This window comes from Mus caroli, chromosome 12 (assembly GCF_900094665.2).
Source record: "Mus caroli chromosome 12, CAROLI_EIJ_v1.1, whole genome shotgun sequence".
In the NCBI taxonomy this organism is placed as follows: domain Eukaryota; kingdom Metazoa; phylum Chordata; class Mammalia; order Rodentia; family Muridae; genus Mus; species Mus caroli.
Window position 1 is genome coordinate 57,994,333 of NC_034581.1, and position 7,565 is coordinate 58,001,897.

Sequence of the window (7,565 nt, forward strand, 5' to 3'; positions counted from 1 at the left end):
CTCACTTTGTAGACCAGGCTGGCCTCGAACTCAGAAATCCGCCTGCCTCTGCCTCCCGAGTGCTGGGACTAAAGGCGTGCGCCACCATGCCCGGCCTTGGGGGAGGATCTTGATAAAAACAAATATTACTCCACTGAGGATGTGGGTCCATAGATCAGAGCAGTCTCTGTTCTCCCAGAAGACTATGGTTCAATTCCTAGCACCCACAATCTGAGTATAAAATGGAGAACACACCTAATTTCACAGTATAACACAATGGCAGAACATTCTTGTGGGTCTCATAAAGATCAAGGCAAACTACAAATCTTTTGATTTTTTTATATAATATACTGGCAGGATTTGCATTGCATGAGAATGGAGTTACATGGCTATAGCTTGAGGTTCATACCTTGAATAGTGAATTATATGACTGAAACAATCATATCCTTTACTTTTATAAAATAATTCAAGATGACCTCAAACTAGTTTGAATTAATTCACCCATCAGAATTACATATCATATTAGCTAGAACATATTTAAGACAGTCAGGATTTGTTATAACTTTAGTTAGAAGTACATATGTGTAAGTGTATGTGAGTGCAGGTGCCCACAGAAGCTAGTTAACCCCTGGAGGTGGAGTTAAAAAAAGTGATTCTGAGTCAACCAACATAGACATGGGGTCCACAATCAGAACTTCAGCAGGGCAAATCTTCAACAATAAAAGAGTGAGTGCTAAACACTTTATAGAACACCCAATCCTAGCACTTACCCTTGTCTCTAAGATAAACATTTCTTATTTCTCACATAGTTTATAAATGAAATATTTTATAAACATAGTATCATCTCCAACCTTTGTCTGGAAGTTTTTTTTTTTTTTTTATCCTTATATAAAACTACTTCTTGATACCTTAGATATAACATAGGCTTTGGAAATCAGTTCCTGTATTCGGAGAAAAATTTAAGGGGATATTCTATTTTCATTTCTGTTATGGATGCAATCCTTGAGCTCCATACCATCAAGCAAATATTCTGACCCTAAATCAAGTGTTTGCAGTCAACAAACTGGTTCATCAAAATTACTATACAGTATTTAAAACTGAAACACGTGCTCAGGTCTATCTTCATACCTTAATATTTTATGTCTTAGTGTGAAGAAAAAATAGAAACAGAGGTCTATCTATGTAGCTTTGCTGGCTTCTTCTCACATGGAAATTGACCAATCAACATGTAGATATTATTTTAGAAATATCAACATCAAATTATAAATCAAAGTTATGAAGTGTTTATCTTTAAAATATTAAAATAAGAACATTGAATACAGTCAAAGAATCTTCAGATTAAATAATTAATACTTCAGTATTTATCTCCATCATTTATTGGTTTTAGTGCACAAATCTGTTCTTTTAATAATTCTAATATTTTTAATAATGTGCATTTTCCCTTTTATTTCTCAGAACTCCATAAAATAAGAATAGTATCTTAAATGTGTGATACTTTAGGTTGATGAAACATGCATTTATTAAGAATGCTGTTGACAAAACTGAAATTTGGGAGAGAAAAACAGTTCCACAATTTTGAGCCAAACTTGAAGCAAGTTTTAATTAAATATTGGCCTGGGTGATGAACTCTGGCCAGATCTATTCCTGACTTCCCAGAAATTGAATATGAGTCATGTTTAGCAAAGGCATAAAAAGGTATGCACAGAAGACCACCAGACTTCCCATCAGGTCCAAGCAGGAGTACACACTTTCAAGGTGTGTTGTTCTTGTTCAGGTTTTGATTTTATACTGTATCCTAGTTATTTTGGCCTTTCATTTGATATTATCTTAGAACTATGGCACAGATTTATATTTCTCCAAATGTATTTACACTTACATAGAAGATATACATGTTCTCTGTAACTGTAGTACTGTGATAAATTGCATTGTTGTTCATAGTTGTTTTGTTTCCTTTCTGTGTTCAGAGAGAATACTATGCAGTATGGTGTAGATGGCTTACCTCTTTGTCCAATATGATAGCAGATTTCTGACTTTTGCAGTGTTACTAACTCCATCCTCCCTGAAGCTGGCCTTGACAACAGAGTATGAACATGCAGTGTGAATATCCTTACTGTTGTTTTGTTATTCCTCTCTCTCTTTAATAGTTACATGGTCTGTCTTGAGTCATACTTTCAGTATGCATCCTAGAAGAAAACATCCTGAACACATGTTTGTTTGGCAAAAATGATCACAAAACAAGCAAACCAATTTTTAAAAATCATCCATTGAGGGCTGACTTTGTTTATTTCTCCAGAATTACTCAGTGAAAATTTAATACTATAAGTACATTTAAGAAAAATAATATTTTGTGTAATACATCTCAGGCGTTTTTAATATGCTGAAATTGAGTTGGACACAAAACATGTGACCTTTCTGTCCATCTTTTGAGAACTTGCAGTAAAGACCGGAAGCAGATAAAAAAAAAAGTTAAAATTGAACGGGACAATATTGTAAAATGTTACAATATTTCAGGCACTGTTGATGTCAAATATGTATTTGTTGACAAAAAATTAGCTCCCTAGTTATTATATGATGATCAAGAAGCCATTGTGAAGGGATATGGAGTTTATGGCAGAAACTGAATGAAAATTAAGAATATGAAGATGTACACAGATGTTGGCATGGATTCATAAGCAGATCACATAGGAATCCACAAAGCTGACTACGATAGAACAGAAACAAATTGACAGGGATTGAATATGACAAGCTCAGAAGTACTGACAGAAACTTTGAAAGAATAATAGAACCAGGTTTTATGTAATCTACTGGGTTCAAGTATAAATGATCTATTGTAGGAAAACTTGACAGAAATCAACTGACAAGCTCAGCATGGATTTAACAGATCATCAAATGTTACTCCTTTCCCCATGCCACTAATGTCCCTGATTGCCTGCCTCTGCCTCCCAAGTACTGGGATTAAAGGCATGCGCCACCACTGCCTGGCTTCAGAATTGTGTTTTTATTCACAAATAACTTCTCATATTAGTTGAGGAAGAATCACCATCTAAGTTTGCCTTGTGATTACAATAGTACTAGACATCTACTGTGTTCCTGCATACTAACATTATCAACTTAAAATACATTGTCCCTACAATTTTCTTGAAAATGAAAAATAATTGTGTGAGTTAGTATATCGTGAAACATTTAAAATGCAATCCGGGGCTGGCTGGCTGGCCAGGCACTGTTCTGTGTGGACAGCCTGTTCTCATCTCGTGGAGACACTGACTCAGAGTTCCAAAATCTCTCCACCCAACTCACTAAGTTCCCACTCGAGGGTCCCTACCGTACCAGATCCACACTTCCAAATTCCCACGGCCTTTTGGGGTGTACGTCTTGCAAATCCATGCTTTGCCACTGTACTTTTCTCTCTGGAACCCAGTTGAGCCACTGCGTGGAGGAAAACACCATGCAAACCTAGTTCAGGATCAATGGTAACTCAATTGCTGGGTGCAACAACTAACATCCTCATTGATAAGCCATTCTAACTTAAATCCTCAGGTAGTAGATCCAAACACATCCACCACCTGAAACTGGATCTCCACTATCTACATTTTTGCCTCAATCCTCCCATCCTCCAGCTCTCTCTCCTCTCCTCTTCCACTCTGTCTGACTGGAAGTCCCGCCACTTGCCCAATGATTTCTTTATTCATTAGAAGGGTCGCATGAAGTCCTAAGTATGTGATTCACTATGTTCCAGGTAGCCACTTTTGGGGAAGCAGAATTAACATCAAAATGCAAACAGCACCACGGCAATCCACAGGAAGATTGTACTATAGATACAAGTCAAAGTAACATGACATTTATTCTGTTAATTTTCATAAAAGTGCAAATCTGTTGTTCTTCCTGTGGTGTTGTAATCCTCTTCAGTCCTTCCCCTAACTCTTCTGTTGGGGTCCCTAGGCACAGTTTTATTTTTAGTTGTTAGTAAAAAAAAAAAAAAAAAAAAAAAAAAAGAAAAGAAAAAGAAAAAAAAAAAAAATTAGACTATGCCAGTTTCCTATCTTTTACAAAATATTATTTAATAATATTGAATATCTCACAGAATTCACTACATTTTAATTTTGTTTTGCATGTTAAAGATGGAAGACATCTTACACTGGATTGATTTATACATACATTTTGGCTATAAAAGTATGGATTTGTTAGCAGATGTAGTACTTTGTCCAAATATTCAAAAATACATTTTCAAAAAATTTTTAGGAATTAGGTGTGGAATTGGAGAAAAGTTCCATCTAGTGTTGGCCCTAATGAGTATGCATGATTCACAATATGGTGTAGTCCTCCGGCCAGATCCCTCCTGCTGGCAAAAATGCAGCTCAGCCTGTACATATTCCCACATCAGTTTCCAAGAGCTGGCAGAAATCTGTAGTCCTTGGCAGCTGGTGCTTTAAGAATTTGCCTCTGTCTCTTTTCAGTTTAATTTGCAATATTATAAATCATTAGATATCTTTTACTCATATGCTTTTATTTACCTTTATCAGTTTAACTGAAATGCCTTTTACATGCAGTGATTATTTTTGAGACACACATACTTTTCCAGAAGCTCATAATAAAAGATTATACTCTCAGCATGTAAGAACATTGGTAGATTGTATCTCACACAGAGACATATTTCAATAAGAAATTTTACTCTTTGGGATAAGGATAATACTCTTGTTTTATCTTTCAAGACATTCTCTCTCTCTCTCTCTCTCTCTCTCTCTCTCTCTCTCTCTCTCTCTCTCTCCCTCCCTCCCTCCCCCCTCTCTCTCTCTCTATATATATATATATTCTTTTAATAGAGATGTATGTGATAATTTGTTATTTGAGGAAGGAAAGGGATAATAGTCAAGGAAATAAATAAAGCTATTCATCTTTAAGCTCCTAGGCAGTCCAAAGCCTTTTTAAATCAATGTTTTTGTGCATTTAGTGAATTTATATTTGACTTAGAAAATTGTGTAAGCACCATTGATATAATACGCATTTTTTTTGTTGTGGGTTCAGTGAATTTCATTGATGATATTCAAGAGAGTAGGGAGGGCTCCCTACACCCCTCTTGTTGTTATGGGGGACTGGAATGGAAATTGTGAGAGAGATGCTCAGTGTTGGGGGCTGAGTTGGGACAGGAATTCCTCAGCAACTGAGGGCCTCTCTTTTCTCTCAGTATCCTTGCTGGAGTAGATGGTTCAGGGTTTCTTACCCCTTGGAGGCCATGTAGGCCATGAGGTCCACCACCCTGTTGCTGTAGCCATATTCATTGTCATACCTGGAAATGAGCTTTACAAAGTTTTCATTGAGAGCAATGCCAGCCTCAGCATCAATAGTGCAAGTTGCTGTTGAAGTTGCAGGAGACAACCTGGTCCTCAGTGTAGCCCAGGATGCCCTTTAGTGGGCCCTTGGATGTCTGCTTCACCAGCTTTTGATGTCATCATACCTGGAAGGTTTCTTCAGGTTGCATATCAGATCCACAATGGATACATTGGGGGTGGGAACATGGAAGGCCATGCCAGTGAGCTTCCCATTCATCTCTGGGATGATCTTGCCCACAGCCTTGGCAGCACAAGTGGATACAGGGATGATGTTCTGGGCAGCCCCATGGCCATCTCACCACAGCTTTCCAGAGGGGCCATCATTCACAGTCTTCTTAGTGGCAGTGATGGCATGGACCATGGTCAAGAGCTATTCCACGATGCCAAAGTTGTCATGGATGACCTTGGCCGGGGTCGTGGGGGGATAAACAGTTGGTAGTGCAGGATGTATTGCTGACAATCTTTAATTGTCGTATTTCTTATGGTCACACCCATCACCAACATGGAGACATCAGCAGTAGTAGTGGAGATGATGACCCTTTTGACCCCATCCTTCAAGTGGACCCCAGACTTCGCCATGGTAGTGGAGACACCAGTAGGCTGCACAGCATACTCAGTACCAGCACCACACCATTTGATGTTATCAGGATCTTGCTCTTGGAAGATGGTGATGGGCTTCCCATTGATGACAAGCATACCATTCTCTGCCTTGACTATGCCATTGAGTTTGCCATGGATAGAGTCATACTGGAACATGTAGACCATGTAGTTGAGGTCAATGAAGGGGTCGTTAATGGCAACAATCTCAAGTTTGCCAAGCAGAAGACAGCCCTGGTAACCAGGTACCCAATACAGCCAAATCAGTTCACACCAACATTCACCATCTTGTCTATGGGACAGGGCTGATACTGCAAGAGAAGATGCTGGTGTCTCTGGAACAAGGAGGAGTAGAGAGCCACATTTTTACTTTTTTTAAAAAATGAATCTAAATATCTATATTTTCTAGAAAAATATATAAGATGTATTAAACATATGACATCATTATAATGTTTTTGAACATATTTAAATGTGTTGTGTCTTTAATTAGTACTCAAATACTGGCAGTTTATTTGTCAATGATGTCCAAATGAAGCTAAATACTAGTGCGTCCTCATAAATTTTAAGCATTTTGCAAAACTTCAGCTGTTAGCTGAACTAACAAAAAAAGACAATCTAAGTCAAATAAACTTACCTAACTCTTCAAATTGAAAATAAAGTTTATCTACTAATTAGCAGGCAGACTTTCATTGTAACATCTAAAAATTGTACAAATAGATGAAGACTGATTTTTTTTCTGAAAATGTTATCTAAATACTATGTAGTGTTATGTAAAAATATGCAGATTTTAGCTTAATTTTTCTTTGAAAATTAATGAATATTTTATTAGGAAGACTTACCAGTAACAAGTTATCAATAGTAACATTATGTATAATATAAAACAAAACCAGAATATGAACTGGCAAAATTCTTGAATGTATAAATGAAGGTAACTGAATATCCAGTAACCAGAGACATGAAACATATCTATAGTTATTTCAAACATACATATTTACTAAGACCAAATTCTTTTCATCATGTCTGAGACTTATATTGATTAATTCTGTTTATTTACTTATTTGCCTGTTTGAAAACTGTATTTTATGTGTCCTAGGCTGGCTTCAAACATTTTTGCAGTAGTGAATGCCTTTTAACCCTTAATGAATCTGCTTTTATCCTCTAAATCCCATGGGGGAGGGCAAATGTGCCACTAAACCCAACTGATTTATCTCTATTCTGTGGTTCTGTTCATTATTCATGATTTCAACTGAAGTCTTTTATATATTCTTAAACTTAAATTTTGACAATAGTATTTGAAGAAAAAGTTGCATGAATCAATGCATTGATTGGCCTATTTAGGATACAAAGGTCAAAGCATATTTAAAGAGTCATGACCACAAACAGATGCATTACAGAGAAGATCCTCTTTAGAGACCAGCAACCTCAAAGAAGCTGCATCAAGAAATTTCTTTTCTCTTGGAAAGATCAGGAATTCAAGGCCCATACNTAAACATGATAAAAGCAATCTACAGCAAACCAGTAGCCAACATCAAANTAAATGGTGAGAAGCTTGAAGCAATCCCTCTAAAATCAGGGACTAGACAAGGCTGNCCACTTTCTCCATACCTATTCAACATTGTACTTGAAGTCCTAGCCAGAGCAATTCGACAACAAAAGGAGATC

The 7,565-nt window shown here is 36.9% G+C and overlaps 1 pseudogene; it reads right to left on the reverse strand.

Moving 5' to 3' along the window:
• Positions 1–7,565, reverse strand: part of LOC110306531 — a 35,784-nt pseudogene that overhangs the window by 1,709 nt on the left and 26,510 nt on the right.